The sequence below is a fragment of the Mus caroli genome, unplaced genomic scaffold (assembly GCF_978045245.1).
Source record: "Mus caroli unplaced genomic scaffold, Mus_caroli_1 scaffold_14, whole genome shotgun sequence".
NCBI lineage: Eukaryota > Metazoa > Chordata > Mammalia > Rodentia > Muridae > Mus > Mus caroli.
Window position 1 is genome coordinate 69,466,702 of NW_028227269.1, and position 18,838 is coordinate 69,485,539.

The following is an 18,838-nucleotide window of genomic DNA, read 5'->3' on the forward strand; positions in this document are numbered from 1 at the left end:
TTGTTGGGTAATTGAAGCTGTGTAATATTAAAATATAGATTGATGTTTGATTAAAAATTCTTAGAACTGGGCCTGGAGAGATGGCTCAGCAGTTAAGAGCTGCTCTTCCAGGGGACATAGGTTCAATTCCCAGCACCTACACGGCAGCTCACACCTGTCTGTAACTCCAGTTCCAGGCTTCTGACACCTACAAACTGAGGTACATGCAGGCAAAACACCAATGAATATAAAAGTAATTATATATATTTACACATATAATAAAGGCAAAAATACAAATATGTATATATACAGACACATGTTTATATACATATAAATTCTTGGTGCTATTCTGGTGTGGTAGTACATGCCTTTAATCCTAGTATTCAGAGACAGAGGCAGGTGGACCTCTTCAGTTCAAGGCTAGTATTCAAAAAAAAAAAAGCAGTGCCTAGAGTTAAGGCGGAAAGACTGAGCCCACAAGTATGTCCATGCCTGGTGTCCATGAAGGTCAGAAGGGTGCTGTAATCTAGAACTAAAGTTATGCATGACTGTGAAGCATGGGTGCTCGGAACTGAACCCAGGTCTTGTGCAAGAGCAACATGTCCTCTTGACCACTGAGCCGTCTCTCCAGCCTTCTTTAACTAGAATGATCATATTCTTCTGTAGTTCTTGTAATAATGTTGTGTTTAATGTAGGGACAATCTGTAATCACTACTGAGAACATTGAGCTTTTTGTGGAAAATGTGTCAGCATTTATTTTTCAGATTGCATAAATATCTTATGACTGGAAATTATCATGATATTGATATGATTGACTCGAAATTATCATGATATGGACACCTGTCTTAGTCAGGGTTCTATTCCTGCACAAACATCATGACCAAGAAGCAAGCTGGGGAGGAAAGGGTTTATTCAGCTTACACTTTCCATACTTCTGTTCATCACCAAGGAAGTCAGGACTGGAACTCAAGCAGGTCAGAAAGCAGGAGCTGATGCAGAGGCCATGGAGGGATGTTCCTTACTGGCTTGCTTCCCCTGGCTTGCTCAGTCTGCTGTCTTATAGAACCCAGGACTACCAGTCCAGGGGTGGCACCGCCCACAAGGGGACCTCCCCACTTGATCACTAATTGAGAAAATGCCTTACAGTTGGGTCTCAATGGAGGCACTTCCCTAATTGAAGCTCCTTTCTCTGTGATGACTCCAGCACTTGAAACAAAACTTTAAGGTATCAAATTGAGCTTAAATATTCATGTAATAAAATGTTTATAGTACTTATCTGATAAGAAAGAGTTCCTTTCCTTTGTTTCAGGTACTTTTGGTTTATTTGAGGCAGGGTAGGTCTTCCTACATAAGCCCTGCCTGTCCTGGAACTTATTATGTAGAACAGGCTGGCTTTGAATTCTCAGAGATCCCCTTGCCTCTGCCTCCACCATACCTGGCCCCCGTTTCTGTTGTTGTTAAAATGACCTTGGAAAAAAGAGAGTTGGATTTAGACTATTAGTATCTCTGAAACAATTTCCTTTGTAGACAGGTGGCAAATTTGTGTGTGTGTGTGTGTGTGTGCGCGCGCGCACCAAATGAAAATGTCTTGAATGTGTAGTTTTCTAATGTTTGTATTCGTCTGTTGAAATGTAATCTAGAGCTGACCTACATTTTACATTCTGGTATATCTCCACCGTATCCATATAATCAAAGGGTGAATCTGGGATGTATGCATTAAAAACATTCCTGTATTTTGCCATACTACAATAAGCTAAACTTAGAACCTTTGACACACAGAAACTAAGGAAATGAAAGTCAGTGTTCTCTTAGATCAACTACGTACCTGAGGACTGCTAGACTGTGTTCTAATTGGGGTCGATTTTAATTGTACTCTTAATCTTTTCTTAAAATTAGTTAACCTTGGTTGATAGTTTATGTAAAGTAGACCGGATGGTTCTTTGTTTTGTTTTTGTTGTTTTGAGGTCTCTTCCCCGTTGGCATTGAATTCCTTTGCCTTTGAGTGAAGTGTTGGGATTAAAAGTGTGCTGTGTACCACCACACATGGCCAGATTTAAAAATGACTGCCTCTAAACTAGGCAGTGGTGGTATGTGCCTTCTATCCCAGCACTCAGGAGGCAGAGATAGGTAGTATCTGTAAGTTCTAGGACACCTTGGTCAATAGAGTTACTTCCAGGGCAGGCTTAAAAATCAAAAATAGCCGGGCGTGGTGGCGCACGCCTTTAATCCCAGCACTCGGGAGGCAGAGGCAGGCGGATTTCTGAGTTCGAGGCCAGCCTGGTCTACAAAGTGAGTTCCAGGACAGCCAGGGCTATACAGAGAAACCCTGTCTCGAAAAACCAAAAAAAAAAAAAAAAAAAAAAAAAAAATCAAAAATACACATCCAATTCAACTTCAGGCGACTTAAGAACTGTCAAAGCATGAAAGATTAAAGACAAAGTATAAACCTTCTGAGGCAGAGGCAAGCAGACCTCTGTGTGTGTGTGTGTGTGAGAGAGAGAGAGAGAGAGAGACAGACAGACAGACAGACAGACACAGATATGCCACAAGAGTACATAAGAGGAAATAAGGGAGGGAGAAATATCTAGTAAAAAATTGTAAAAATTGTTCAAATTCTTTTTATTATTATTATATGTATGTACACTGTATCTGTGTCTTCAGACGCCCCAGAAGAAGGTGTCAGATCTCATTACAGGTGGTTGTGAGCCACCATGTGGTTGCTGGGAATTGAACTCAGGACCCCTGGAAGAGCAGTCAGTGCTCTTAACTGCTGAGCTATCCCCCAGCCCATTCAAATTCTTTATGATTCCACCTAGGTGCACAATGAGGGCACCATAAGGGTGTTAGGGGAACATTCCAAACACAAAGGTGGACAAGAGGCCAGGGAACAACACAGGAAATTACATATTGTTCAATAATGGTCAGGGACTAGAAAGGGATTTTTCTTATCTTATTGATAGGCCAAGGAGAAAAGTTTTGACGTAAAAGCCCAGGTTAATTTAATTTGGTCAAAGAAAGTTCTATAGAGGAGCTTGGTGTTGCAAGTCTCTGAAGAGCAAGGAAGTAGGATTTGGTTTGCAACAAAAGTAGGTTCAGCTGACTGTTAGTAGCTTGCTAGGTGATCACAGGGTTAAAAAGTGACAAATAATTGGTTTGCAACTCACTTTTTCAGTGGCAAATGAACTTTGCAACGACTTACTGTGATTCACATTCCAAAGATACCACAGATTGGCAATGAAGCCCACTTGTACCTACTGGAAGTGGAATAAATGTGGCTGCATGCAGTTCTTACAAGTTGATGGAAGTGTGCACAAGGAATATCACTCATTCACAAACTCCCAACATGTTTGACATGGAAAGCCTAAACGGCTGGCAGGTTGCACACTGGGCACTCTCAACAAAAATGCCTCTTCCTTACTTTAGTCTCATGACAGCAAGCCAATGAAGCTTCCTGAAAACGACTCTGCTTTAGAGAAATAAAGTGCTCCCCTCCGCCCTCCCCAGCTCTCTGGATGGCTTCCAAGTGAACTTCAGGAGAAGTTTTAAATGTGAAGCTCAAACTCGCTTACTCTAAAACCCAGTCTTTTCCCTAAATGGAAATTTGACAAAACAGGAAGTACACAGGGAGAAAGAGAAGCAAAATTTGTGGTCAAAGAATTTACTGTGCACAGCCTAGTGCTTTCTGACTATATGATAAAATACAGAACTTCAAACCTGGGAGGAAGCCAGCAAATTGGTTTCAATATCGTGACACATGAAGAAAGAAACAGGAGATGGCTTTTCATTACATAAAAATTCCCTGCCCTACCCCTCTGACCAAGACAATAACAGAGCCATCAAAAGTATATAGACACTGAAAGTACCTTACAATTTCATGTAAAACAAAACAAAACAAAACAAAACATTTTTTTGAGAAACAGAATTCTCATTTGCTTTGAGAGAAATTGGAGTATCTTTTACCTTGATTACTGATGTATTTAAAATAAGTCCATAAGTAGGCAATTTACTTACATCTCAAAATTTAAGCTGGAACAATTAAAATGGCCTAACTAGGTGGTTATGGGAGGCAGGGACAGGTGGATCTCAGTGAGTACAGAACAGCCCAGGCTACACAGAGAAACCCTGTCCCAAAAAGGAAAGCAGCCCCACCCCCACAAAACGGCCAAAACAAAGCCCAACCAACAAAACCACCCCTAAAACCAGCACCACCACCAAACAACAGCACACCAATACATCAAAATCCTAGCAAGTGTCAAACAAACGAACAAAAAGTCAGGAAGGAGACCAATTACACGGAATACCTAACTTCAGTGTAAATTTTTTGAGACAGCATGTCTTTCAGAGCCCAAGCCTGCCTGGAACTCACTGTGTAGACCAGGCTGGCCTCAAACTCTGAGACCTGCCCACTTCTGCCTCACAGTGCAATCTTGTTTCTCTCTAATTTCAGTATCTCCTATACCAGCTAATAAGAGCAATTGAACCTCTGGCTCAGCGGTAAAGCACTGTCCTACTCAGGGTCAGCCACTCAAGGTGCCAATCCCTCTCCCTCCCTCCATAAGACTAAGGCAGGTGGGGCATGCAAACCTGAGAATTTGTTCCTATGAAGGACGGATACCAGCAACGTTTGCAAATCTAAAACTATTCTGTGAAAGTCTGCTATTTCTGATTCTCAGGGGTTCTTAATTTTTTTAGGGATAGATGGACATAATAAGAAATATGTCTATAAATTCCTATCGGAAGAAATAAGTTGCTAGATTAGAATCCTGAAATATTAATAGCTGCAAATGAAACACTCTTTTTTGTTTTGGTTTGGATTTTTTTGGTTTTTTTTTTTCGAGACAGGGTTTCATAAATGAAACACTCTTAACGTAAAATTTAATTCTGTGATATACTCCAGGTCACAGCCAATGAGTACAAGCTTGTGATTTGAATGTGTTTTTATTCAAATCCAGGGTTTCTGAATTAGGATGCATATTCAATACCATTATCTTGTGGAATTACTGTGAAAATTCTGCGACTTAAATATGAGCACACTTAGTGTGTATATGGAATGTGTATGTGTGCAGCTGTGAACCCACGCGCATGTGTGAGCTCACATCGCATGTCAGGTGAGAGAACCACCAACAGTAGGCTGTCCCCTCTCCCCCACGTGGACCAGGCTCCGGATCAATCTTTACCTGCTGAACCACCCCACTGGCCAGAGTTCTGGGAAATCTCCAGCTAAGATTACAGACTTGCCTCTTCATATCTATGCGCTCCTACTACAAACCTGGGATTTTCACTTACTGCTCTATTCCCAGCACTCTCAATTTTCCTAATTCTCAAGGCCAAGCCCTGACCAATTAATTTCACGGCAACTCCAGATCAAGCAAATATCCTCATAAAATAAGACCCTACTCCTAGTAATAGGAGTTCCTGTTGCTAAGCCTCGTTTCATACACAGAAGCATGAGGCATTGAGATTAAAACCAAAAGCACTCAGGTGGTGTCCTGAGGTCAGCTTTCTGCTACTGCGATAAACACCATGCAAAAGCAACTTGGAGAGGAAACCGAAGATTAAAGTTCAGTTTCTACTCCTAGGACACAGTCCATCACGGAAGAAAGTCAGGGCAGGGACGCAAAGGGGAAATGAAGCAGAAACCACGAAGGAAAGCTGGCTCACTCTCTGGTCTATACTTAGCTAGTTTCTCCAGATATACTGCCCAGGGGATAGTAATGCCTAAGCGGACTGGGCCCACGGATAGCAGTTAAAAGGCAAGACAATTCCTCACAGCCGTGCTCAAAGGCAATCCCGATGGAGGCAATTCTGTTTGAGTTTCTCTGAAAAGGGCAATTTTTTGGTTGAGGTTTCTTCTGAGGTGCTAGGTTGTAACAAACTGACATTAAAAAGTAACAGAGAGGGGGATTATGAACTTAAGTGAGACACAGGGCCTATATATCCAGTTAATGACAAGAGAAGAAAGCAAAGAACCCTTCAGTCTTTACTGTTTTTCTTACAATTTACTACTAGCAATAGTAAAGATCTGCAAAATACCATTTATTATCCAAAAATCCCTTTGGTAAGTTATACTATCTTTTAAAAAACAAGAAACAATCGAATAAAAATTGCTAATGTGTGAATAGTCTCAAGTGTTCTATCCCTGAATGCTCTTAATATGGCTTAATTCCTCAAGTGGTTTCATTTCTAGGTGACTTACCAGGATGTTTGTTTCTAAATCCAGAGGTGAGGGTTTTACGTTGGCCTGGAACTCACCAATTAGGCTAGCATGGCTGGCCAGTGAACCGCGGCATTTCCACTTGCATATCTGCAGTGACGGACTTCAAGTACAAGCTCCCACAGACTAATAATGAAAGCCTGCCACGTAGGAAGGACTTGAACTGCCCCACAGTTGAAGCCCATCCTCTAAACAGGCTATCTGGGCTTCAGCCATTCTAAGTCTGTGTGGGACGTGAGCAGCTTTCCTCATTTCATCTGTCATCTCTCCAGGAGCTTCTGCATCATCTATTTCTAAGCAGTGGTTGCTTAGGTTGAATAGTCCATGAACAACTTCTTCAGAGGAAGTGAGCAGTCTAAGGCCAATGGATTTTGATAAATGACGCTGCATTTCAGTTTGTTGTCTGGCTACAATATCAAGAACCCTTGCCATTTCATTGGCTATAACCTCAAAAGCTTCCTGTAATCTGATGTGTAGTCCCAAGATCCCCTCTATTCACTCATGGGTGGTGGTGGTGGTGCACAGTGCACTGGAAAGGCAGAGGCAGGCAGAGCTTGATGGGGCCAGCCTGGTCTACCAAGTGAGTTCTAGGACAGCTAAGGCTGTGTACAGAGAAACCCTGTCCCTCAATCAAAACAAAAAAACAAACAAGAAAATACCCAAAAAACTTTGACCCAAGCATGTTAAACTTCCAAATGGCATGTTAAGTCATTGTTCCTACTAAGCAAAACAATGCTTTCATATCATTGAAATCTTTAGGAGGCAAATTCTAGTGGCCAGACTGAAGTACCTTCGTTCATTATAGGGCTCAAGGGGATCCAGTTCTCCAGCATCTATGATGTATAATGGCTAGGTCTGAGTCAAGTACCTTCATGTGTTATATTAAAGTGGTATTAGAAGCCGGGCGTGGTGGCGCACGCCTTTAATCCCAGCACTCGGGAGGCAGAGGCAGGCGGATTTCTGAGTTCGAGGCCAGCCTGGTCTACAAAGTGAGTGCCAGGACAGCCAGGGCTACACAGAGAAACCCTGTCTCGAAAAACCAAAAAAAAAAAAAAAAAAGTGGTACTAGCCTAATCTCCCCACATGCTAATAGTGGGTGGAGGGCACCCATAAAGAATTTCATAAGGAGAAAATTCTGTTTGGTAGGGGTAAGTCTAGTATTTAAGAGAGCAATTGGCAACAATGATTTCAGTTTAAGTGTGTCTCTTTGCTTAGCTGTAGCTTTCATGTCTGATCCACACGCTCCCCCAGCCCAGAGCTCTGAGGGCCTTATGTCCTCCTTAAAAGCCAGGTGATCTTTAACCCTTTAACCACAAGTCATACTATCTCGGCCACAAACACATCTGTTCCTGTAGTGATAGAAATTCCAAGTTGAGGAATGATCTCCTTTAAGAGAAGTAAGGCCACATCATAAGGCTTTCCCATGTGATTAGAAAACCTTCCACTCAGCCAGAGACAATGCACACAGACTAACAGGTATCTGTAGTAGTCTCAGAGCAGAGACAGTACAATGAAATCCACCACAAACATTCCGTGTTCCCAAGGAGGCCTTTGCGTCTGTTGTATGTTATTCTGTGTACAGGTTTCACACTGTTCACTCATTAGGCTATACCAAAGAGTGGAGGAATGTTAAGTATTGACCCAACCCAGGCATGGGGTGACACAGGTTCCATGACAGAATTGTTTCACAGCAGGGGTGGTAGCTTCAAGGATTGTTATACTCATCCGTGAGCTCACCATCACCAGTGAGATGGCTTCCATTTTCACTCTCACGTACTCAGGGTCCCATCTGGCCAATGGGCTGGGAAATGGTGCAGCAGTTAAAGCTGGAAGCTACCAGTTTTGCCCCTGGACTATTGTATAACTTCCTGAGAAACTACAATACCCTCTCTTCTGGGATTCCCAACAGCAAAGTCCACTCTTTTCAGGACCCATATAGCCTCTAAATGTTCCTAGATTTCGCTGCCATATTGTCTTTTTCTTCCGAAACTAATCAAGCCCTTTTATTTATATAGGACCCTGTGCATGTGGAGATTCTGTATGCATGTTGTTGCTCCATAAGATGGTGATGCTTAGCAGCTGGTGGGAAGGCTAAATTCTGCCCTTTGTGCTCAAGTCCCTGTTGGCCACAGTGGCAGAATTAAATGTCATTATAGAATAACCAGTAAAGGGTTTACCTTCCTCGACAACGTTACTGCCATCAGTGGACTGTTCTACAGCAGAGTTTTAAGAGACTGGTCTGCTGAAGACCAGCTCAAAAACAGGCCTCAATGCAGGGATGATCTGTTTGGTTTGACACAACAGGCAGCAAAGTTGATAGGTTAAAGTTTTGTTATACCTCCAAATGAAAGCCTTCCCTCATATCTAACTATCCTGACACTGGCTAGCCAATCCTGATCCTTCCCTCCACTGAAGTCATTCCTGTGAGGCCATATGGTTAAATCCTGGCACACGTTTGTCAGGTTTGTCAGTCTCTGCCACTAAGTAGCACAACTGCTTGCAGGGATGGTGACCAGTCCTGAAAATCATGAATCTACATCAAGAAACCTGCTATGGCATCAGTGTGTTTAAACAAAGCCAAAGTCTATGCTGTGTTTGGGAGTGCAAACCAGGCACTTTAATAAGGGCCTGTTAGATCTCCCTAAAGGCTCGAGAGTTTCCCCACAACAGTGGCTAAGTACCATGGTGGTCTTTACAGAGAGTGGTATTACTGGTTAGACTCCTGGTGCTTTCAAACCTGAACATATGAAGTTAAAGGAGGCAGTTCTGGGGTGATTTCTAGTAAGAGACTCTGGTAGCCTTCAGGGGACTGTATGGTTTCAGACAGAGCTTAGGCAACAGCAGGAATGACTACCACAGGCACTGATGGTGCTCACAAGAAGGGGTACAATCCTTCAGAAGAGGCTTCTCAGGTTCTGGTCTACATCTTAAACTATTATCTTTGCTAGCATGGTTTACAATTTTCCTCTATGGCATGTACAAGCACTGTAGGTGGGGAAGAAGTGCATACGTCTAGCCAACAGTCAATGTGCGGGTCTGCAGCTGGATACCCTGAGTGCCTTTAACAGCTGTCAATACTTCAACACCCCACTGAAACACAACACTCACAACACAGAGGGCATGGGGGGGGGGGAGATGAACTTTTGCTTCATTCATTAGTAGCTGCTCACCTCTTGGGGATATTTCAGGTTCTTTGAGAAGTTAAGAACCCCAGACTACGGGGGGGGGGGGGTGAATACAGGATGAAGGGTTGTGAAGGAGTAACCTCGAAGGAGGATATTGAGATGTAAACAAATGGAATAATAAAAAAGGAAAAAAAAAAAAAAAAGAAAGAAAAAAAATCCCAGACTGGACTGGAAAGGTGGCTCAACAGTTAAGAGCCCTGACTGCTCTTCCAGAGGTCCTGAGTTCAATTCCCAGCAACCACATGGTGGCTCATAACCATCTATAATGGGATCTGACGCCCTCTTCTGGTTTGTCTGAAGAGTGTGACAGTGTACTCACATACATAAAATAACTAAAAAGAAAAGAAATCCCAGTGTTGCAACCCCAGAATGGCTACCATGGACAGCGGTCACCATGAACTGGAGCTGACCCGACTACTGCTTTGGCCTGTGTGGTCAAGTCCCCTGACCATTTCATCCAGACACACTCACACATTTCCGGCTCACCATTCTATCTTTCTAAGCCATTGTGCAACTCCAACCTATACTTGGGCAAGTCCTGGGGTTCCAGGAGATGATCAGGCCCCTCCTTCTCCTGGTTCCTGGGACTTAGAAAGTTCTGCTGCACCCCAGGGATCTCTGCCCTGGCAAGGCAGGATGTGCACCAGGTCTCAGCCTTGGGAAAGGGGAAGTGAAACCACCAAGAGATGTAGAATTCTGAACAAAGAGACGGGACATGAAGGCTACTTCAAGAAAACAGCTTTTATTTGTGGTAGCACAAACCAGATCAAACTGTTTACAGCCTTTTTTGTTTTTGGTTGTTCGAGACAGAGTTTCTTTATATAGCCCAGAGTGTCCTGGAACTCACTTTGTAGACCAGGCTGACCTCGAACTCAGAAATCCACCTGCCTCTGCCTGCTGGAGCTAAAGGTGTGCGCCACCAAACCCAGCTTGTTTACAACCTTTTATATGATTTTTGTTTGTTTCCCATACATGGCAAAATATAATTTCACTGGCTATTTTAAAACTTTAGGGTGTGATTCTACACTTGATCTTAGCCAAAAAAGACCGAGAAGCGATTAGGGTGGGATTCTAAAAGTGCTAGAATATAGAGGAAGCAAGGTCACATCATATATAAGCATTTTAACAAAGACTGGACCACATGGCGGTCCTTGTTCTCCCTCCAAGGTCTTTGGGAAGGCGTGCTAAGCAAGTGCTCAGAATAAGTGCCTGTTGTGTGCTCAGTTCAACGGGAGGGACATTTATATAACCCACATCAAGGCTCAGGGACAAGACAGAAGAGGCAGGAAGAATGTAAGAACCAGAGGAAGCCAAGACATGAAACACTGACCTGTGACCTGTGTTGCACCCTTGAACTTCATGGTAGCTATGATAGCCTCTACTCAGGACGTGAACAAGATAGGGTCTGTCAACATCCTGTCAGGAAGGGACAGGGTCACATGGGGCGTCACTTCTCCTAACAGTAGTTACACAGTTAATGCTTGGTGAAGGGAAAGTATAGTCTGTAAACAAACCCACATAAACACACCGAGCGGAGAGGAAAACCATTGACATGGGCACAAACAACGGAATACATCAAAATAGAAATGGCGATCAGTAGAAGAATAAAAAAAAAGAAAAAGAAAATAACAAAAAAGCCGGGTACAGTGGCTCATACCTGTAACTCCAGCACTAGGGCCACAGAGGAACTAAGGCAACATGCCAGTCCTAGCCACATGAGCTCCTGCCTCAAACAAAAACAAAATACTAGACAAAACAGGCTAATGAAGGATTAAAGAAAATGCTTACAACTTATAAAGCTCAGAAAATAAGCCACATACAAATATGTTAGGATGGGTATGATGGCCACCTCTTTTCATCCCAGCACTCATGAGCAGAAGCAGGTGGGTTCTGTGAATCTGAGGCTAGCCTGGTCTATAGGCCAGACAAGGATATTAAACAGTGAAACCATATCTCAAAACAAACGTCAACAACAAAAAATAAAAATCAGCCGGGTGTGGTGGCGCATGACTTTAATCCCAGCACTTGGAAGGCAGAGGCAGGTGGATTTCTGAGTTTGAGGCCAGCCTGGTCTACAGAGTGAATTCCAGGACAGCCAGGGCTACATAGAAAAACCCTGTCTTGAAAAACCAAAAACCAAAATAAATAAATAAATAAATAAAATCACCTTCAACTTATACTCACACCTCAGACTCCAAGCCATCTAAAACTCTAGAGGGAAAGTGTCCACAGGACTCCAGCATGCAGCTGACTCTAGCAGCTCCACAACACAGGCCTCTTAACTTTGCTGATCTCATCTTTTGCTAGGCATCCTTTCTCAAGTGCTTCCTCTATGAAACATCTTTTCTCAAACACTCTTAGTCACAACCTTCCACTTAACTTGAAAGACTTTTAAGATCATTAACCTTAAAAGCCTTCATCAACATACACTAACATTTTCCTGTTTTTTGACTTGTTTCTTGGTACTGAAAATATAATTGAGGACCTTGCGTATACACTCACAAGCATTACAAGCCAGCTAAAACAAGCCCTCAGTTCTGCTTGCTTAGGTTCTTTTTATGATGGTCTTTGCCTTTCATCTCAGCACTGAGAGACAAGGGCAGGAGGATCTCTGGGTTTAGGGCTAATCTACACAGGGATTCCAAGACAGCCAGGGTTACTTGTCTGTCTTGAAAAACAAAAACAAAAACAAACAAACCCCCAACTATTCGACTCTCCTAAAGTACTTAGATTAACTTTCTATGCTTAATCATGCTATGTGTCTTACTTGCACTTAGCTCCCTAGGCATAGACCTTTGGAGGAATGTCATTAACTAACCCAGATCTACTTTAATTCAAATCCTGAAATATGCTGTCCTTCTAGTTTGAATTACCTGTGGCCTTAAAACCAACAACAAAATCCACAGGGTAAAGAAAAAAAATCATATCGACATCCACACACACCACAGAGTACGCTTTAAGTACCAACAGCAAAACTGGTTCTGGTTTTTGAACCTAGAGCCTTGTATATGTCAGGTACAGCACTCTTACAATCAAGACCTATATCTCTGGCGCCCAAAATAATTGTTTGATTACAAGTATTTAATCCCCTCAAAAAAACTCTCAATTGTTTGGGAAGCAGCTATATTCAACCTAGCAGTCAATTCTACTTCTCAACAAATGCTGATGTATGCACATGCATACATATGTAACATGGCCAATCTCATTTTCCTAATGATGACATAACATTTACATACTAGAACCAAAGTTTTCAGTACAAGTAACAAATCCTAGGTCTTTTAGACCTGAAGCAGCTTAGTTCTTTTCCTCACAACAACGTCAATGTCCTTCTGAAAGACAGGAACTTCTTTTTATCTTGAGCCATGTTTTACCTTAAAGGTGCAGAACATGCACTTATTTATAAAAAATTATGGGGGCTGGAGAGATGGCTCAGTGGTTAAGAGCACTGACTGCTCTTCCGAAGGTTCTGAGTTCAAATCCCAGCAACCACATGGTGGCTCACAACCATCCATAACAAGATCTGGTGCCCTCTTCTGGAGTGTCTGAAGACAGCTACAGTGTACTTTCATAAAATAAGTAAATAAATAAATTTAAAATAAAAAAAAATTATTTATCTTGCCCCTGAACACTCTTCATCAAAATGGACTTCTTCTACCAGGCTTTTAAGAAGAGTAAAAGAACCAAATACACAAGCACGCACACATGAACACACATTCAGTGTTCTATGAAAAAAATATTATAAAAAGTACTATTCAAAAATTGAGCCCAGAAAAGTGAAACCCCATCTCAAAAAAAAAAAAAAAAAAAAAAAAAAAAGTCCAAACAATCCAGAAAATGGAACCATATAAATGTGTTTAGAGGAGGGAGGGACAGACAGACAGGCAGGCAGGCAGGCAGGAGGGCGGGCCCAGGGATGAGATGATCTAGGAAGGGTGCTAGCTGCTAGGCTGATGACCACGAGTCAGAGCCTACACTGTGGATGGAGAGAAGTAACCCTCCCACAGCTGTCCTTTCAGCTGCACCCACATGCCCACTGGCCCCTGAAAGAATGTTTAAAAGGGGGGAAAACAAGCTTTAAAAAAAAAAAAGAATCTCAATTTATTTTTTCAATAAAAAATACTAAACAGGTCAATTAATTACATTCTCAATGGAATCTATGAACTACTCTTTCAAAATAGTTTATTTCCACAGTTTATTATTAAATTTTGAAGAAAATTAAAGCTGTTGGTCTTTTGCTAGGACAGTCTCAGCTAGCTACTAACTTTTCCTGACTCCTCCACCATCCCATGTATCCACGTGGCTCTCACCACTGCCAGCTCCGCCCACCTCCTGCTTCCTTCAGCATCAGTGTCAGCGTGCTCAGGAATTCCACCCTTACTTCCTGCCCCAGCTCTGCAGTAACTTGTGTACGGAAAGTGCTGTATGCACAAATTAGCTAAAGAGGAGTCTCTGCTCTATGCTTGAGCAGGTAAAATTTATCTGCCAATCTTTGTAAGTCTGTTTGGACTGCATACCAAACCGTAATAGGGCTTTATAAATCCTCATTCATGCCACATGAAAGGATGACATGTAATTCTAAGTCATGAGGACCTGACAGCCAACAAGACTGCTGGCTTCTGCAAGGACACTCATGTCTCCGCCAGCCTCCTGAGCTGTTCCTGCACAGGGGGACCAGCATTCCAGTCACCTGTTTTTTTGTTCTTCTGGGTCTCTTTTTCCACATCATCAGCCAAGAGTCTCTAGAAGTCTTCCATGGTCAAACCTAATCTTAATTAACTTTGAATGAGTCCACAGCTGTTCATTTCCTGTAGAAATAAAAGTATAGCCTTTTATGCAATGCAACAGACTTCCTGACTTCCATTCTGAGATTAACACAGCCTTAAAGTACATAGACTGATTTTATTCAAGTCGTATCTAAAATCTAGTCGTTTTCAGCAGCTGTGCTACCTGTCTCATTGACATTAAAAACAAATGAAATTAATAAAACATTATAATCTATCTTTGGGTGATCTCATGTCCCCCCTTCTATTTTATAAACATCTCCTTTAAAGTGAAGTTAGATCTTTCCATAACTGCTTGACCTACAGGATGTAAAGGTATGCCTGTAACATGTTTTATGCTAGATTTTATTGGATACATATTATGGAGTCTTAGTCCATACATATCAGTCTTAGTCCGTGAAGGTATCCCTAAGATAGCCATCACTTCTAATAAATATGTAATTACAAAATCAGCCCTTTTAGAACTTAAGGCAGAGGTCCATTAAAATGCTGAAAAGGAATTTTTCAAACTCTATATAATGAAATTCCTGTCAAATTTCATCTCCTTAGGTACCTTCAGGGTCACTCCCAGCAGGCAATGGAGCTTGATTACACAAAGAACAAGCAGGACGATTATTTCTAATTTCCTTGGCTTGTCACCAGGCTACAAAACTACTTATATAACGCCTTTTATAAAACACTGAAGTTTCTAATACATTTCCTATTACTAACTAGTCTACAGATTTCCTGGTGCCAAGGGTCCTGGCAAACCCACATGAGGCTGAGCATGGATTATATATAATGGGTGATCTGTTTCCAATTACCTGTTGTAGTTGTATAAAAAACAAAGTTAACTCCGAATCATCTGGATTAAGTTCAGCAGTTTCTATCTACTAAGCAAATATTGACAGTAAGTGACTGTAGTAAGTGATTCTGGAAAATCTAGTAGAACCATGAGAGTAGCATATAGATTTGATTTCTTTCCTTCCATCTCCTGACTTATAGCCCACCATTCCTAGCTTACTGGCATCTAGATAAAGGGTGGGAGCTTTAGAAACTGGTGGTCCTCTTACTGTACTCGGAAGGGTCCAGTTAGTTCTTTTATAATCTGAAGTTGCTTGCTTTTTGAGGTATTTGTTATTAATTTCTATAAAAAATTTAGTATACAGTCTTTGCCAATCTTCACTGATTACCCAGGAGGTAATTTCAGCATTAGTATTATAATCTCTGCTGGGTCTGTTACTAATTGAACAAATCTTATTCTTTCCTTTACAATCAATTCAGAAATCTTTTCTATATAGGTTTTAAACTTTACTGTTTATGTGCTAAAAATATCTATTTTAAGATATTAACTTCTCTCTGCAGACGTAAGAATTCCTGTGGGAGAATGAGCAGAAGGCAAAATAACTGATTTAAAAGATCCTCTAATTTCTGGTCTACCACTTATAACCTAGCATTCCACATCTCGGGCCTCTCCTTATCTACATTGGCTTCCTGTTAATGTGAGGGACAAGGACAAAGAGATTTCCTTTCTTCTGATCTTTCTTAGAGAGGGTACAGTAAAGTGTGATTGTTACAGAACCTATTGTAACTAGCTCAATGATGACAACTAAAATCAAACCATTAGTTGTGGTGGCCTCTGTAAGCCATATTACCTCCAAAGTGCTAGTTGACAGGTTTGCATTACCAGGCCCCTGTGATCTATTCTTAATGGGTTTTCTCAATCTTCATATTATGTGTACAGTGAGCACACGTGAACACACAGGGCACTGAAGCCCAGAGATTGATGATGTCAGGTGTCTTCCTGTATCACTTGCCGTTGTTTTTTGGAACATGTTTCCCTAATACTATTAAGCTCATTGACAGGCCACACCGGGTGGCCATGGAGGTCCCAGGGAGCCTCCTGCCTCTGCTCACCAAGGAATGGAGCTACAGGCATGCCTTGCATCCAGCTTTGTATTATGCATGGTGGGGAGTTGAACTAAGGGCCTCATTATGGGTCAGCAAGATTTATACCCACTAAGCCATATCCTTAGCCTAAAATCTATATATTACTAACAATCAAAAATCAGATAAATTGTAATATTAAAAATTTGAAGACCAAGATAAGATGTTCAAACATTTTCAGAAAAGAATTGCTATTAGATGTAGTACATTATCTTATTATTTCACTTACTTTATATACAAATACACATATAATTCATGTTTATACACATACAAGGTACAAAATGATTAAGAGTGATTCAAAATAGTTTGCCTTTTGCAAACAGAGTCTCAAACTAGAGAAGAGCCAAATGCTTGTCAAAGCAGTAGGGTGACAATTTTATGTAAATTGTCCTATAAGGCTACCAAAGTCCTGCTGGGACCTACTTATAGGAGGAGCATGGGAGGCTTTAAAGAAGACTCCAAGGATTTGTTTTTAGTAACCGAAATGTCACTTTCTGTACAGCAAAATGTTGCAATGTAATAATGCCTCAACTGCCAAAATACAAAATAAAAGCTTTTGAGAAACTACTAAGTTTCCAATATGTATAGCTTGAAGAGTTGACAGTTCTGCCATGTGCAATAGGGCTAAGACCTGCAGGCCTCACTAGATGGGAAGCTGAGGTAGGAGACTTAGAGAGCCTTGAGTTCTGGGCCAGCCTAGGGAACAGAGGGAGGAAGTAACTCCATCTGTATACATACATACACAAGAACAAACACATACACAAGAACAAACACATACACAAGGGACAAACACATACACAAGAACAAACACATACACAAGGGACAAACACACACACAAGAACAAACACACACACAAGAACAGACACATACCCAAGGGACAAACACATACACAAGAACAAACACATACACAAGAACAAACACATACACAAGGGACAAGGTCCAGACGAGCTCGGACTACCAAAATCCTGTCTCCAAAAACCAGAGTCCAGAAAGGAGGAGCCCAGAATGGGTGAGCTTGAATATTACGGATGCTTTTATCTGTGGCTTTCTCTAGGGTATAACACCAGGAAGCTAATTAAACCGACTCATTTGAAAGCTTGAACTAACAAAACATCTTCAACAACCAGTCACGTAGCCTAGTATTTGGCTCTAGTCTACAGAAAACCTCAGCACACACCTGGCCCAAGTCACAAGATTTCAAAAGACACGAGGACTCACCTCTGTGATACTTTGGGTTGTCATGGAGGTGTCTGTTGTCTTCAGCACAACTCTAGAAAAACAAACAAAAATCCTCCATCAACTGTTTACTCAACCATTTTCTAGTTTTGTGCATCACCAAAACTAAGCAGATTTTAAAAAGATAGACGTGACTTAGTAAAACTACCACAATACACTTCACAATCTTAACAAATTTTGAAAAAAAAAACAAAAAACAAAAAAACAAATATTAAATAGTTGATATGGCGTTAGTTCAGACGTACTCAATTGGGCAATTTACTGGGGTTAACATTTCACATCTTAATTTAGTGCATAGGCTGTTACCCAATTGTTAAGTTTTGTGTCATTTAACAAGACAATGTGCTGACGACTGAATCCATGTCTATCTGGTCCAGAAAACCCTTTCATCTACGAAACTGTCGTTCCTTCCAGGAGCATGAATACTTTCTTCGAAAAAATAGTATAGCATACGCCTCATGCAGTGACAAGAGTCGCTTGTCTAAGGTCATAGTGGCAGCAGCGTCTGTCCTGGCAGGCACATTCCTCAGCATTCCGAAAGCCGGGGCTTCCACCTTTCCTCCTAGCTTCACAGTTGGAGGAAATACCTCTTCTTCCCCACGCAAGACGTTTCAGGAAACCACACCTCCTCCGTCTTTACCAAGGAGGCTGCCACCTTGGGCCCTTGGTGTCTGCAGATCGCAACCCAGCTTCCGAAATGCAATGTCAAAGGGAGACAGAGCTATGCCGGGAGGAAGGGGGGGGGGGGTGTCAGTAAAATCCCGCCATCCCGAGTGAAGGGGCGCAAAGGGCCGCTTAGTCACCTACACGTGCGCCCCCGACCTCGCCCCCTTCCTCCACGCCCCCCAGCCACGCTCCGCCGCCCGCGGACAGCGGCTCCCATGGCCGCCCTCGCTTCCGGTGCTCCCAGCGCTGCGCCACCCCCGAGGCCACCCGACACCCGGAGCCTCCGACAGACTTCTCGGACGACTCCGTGACTCCTCCACCCTTCGCTAGGCGTCGTCCTGGAGGGAAGGGTAAGCCGGTGCCACACTGAAACAAACCTACCGGAGAGAGTCCGCGTCCTTCCCTCACAGAAAATGGGATAGAGCTGCGGGCTGCTGCTGCCGGGACAAAATGGCGCCGGGGAACCGGTTAGGCGCAGGCGCCTGGGGAAGAGCCGGCTCCGCCCCCGTGAAAAACCCTGGCTGCAGTTCTGGATTCCGTTTCCATGGGACACGCCACCGCCCAATCCTCGTGCGGAACTGCTCTTCCTGACCCCTCTGTTCTCCAATCAGTGTTCAGTCAAGCACATCCGGAGTCGGCTCCTCCAATCAAATTTTTGGGCTCTCTTACTCAATCCTCTATCCTCCAATAACGTGCGTGTTCGGATCCAGCCAATCAGAAGTGGAAGCTATCCTACCTGCTGTTTTCCGCACCAATCATGGAAGTTTCACAGCTACATCCAATGAGAAAGGCAGACAGCGAGCTCCAATCCGAAGCTATTCAGCGTCATGAGCAGCCAATAGGAGTTCGTG

General features: G+C 42.5%; 1 long non-coding RNA gene across 1 annotated transcript; it reads right to left on the minus strand.

Moving 5' to 3' along the window:
- Positions 1-10,101: 10,101 nt before the first annotated feature.
- Positions 10,102-18,693, minus strand: LOC110306781 (uncharacterized). Its single transcript, XR_002379311.3, has 3 exons — positions 18,369-18,693; positions 17,304-17,355; positions 10,102-14,183 (listed from the first exon to the last, which is right to left on the minus strand). It is a non-coding gene; the product is annotated as an uncharacterized LOC110306781 (long non-coding RNA).
- Positions 18,694-18,838: the final 145 nt, after the last annotated feature.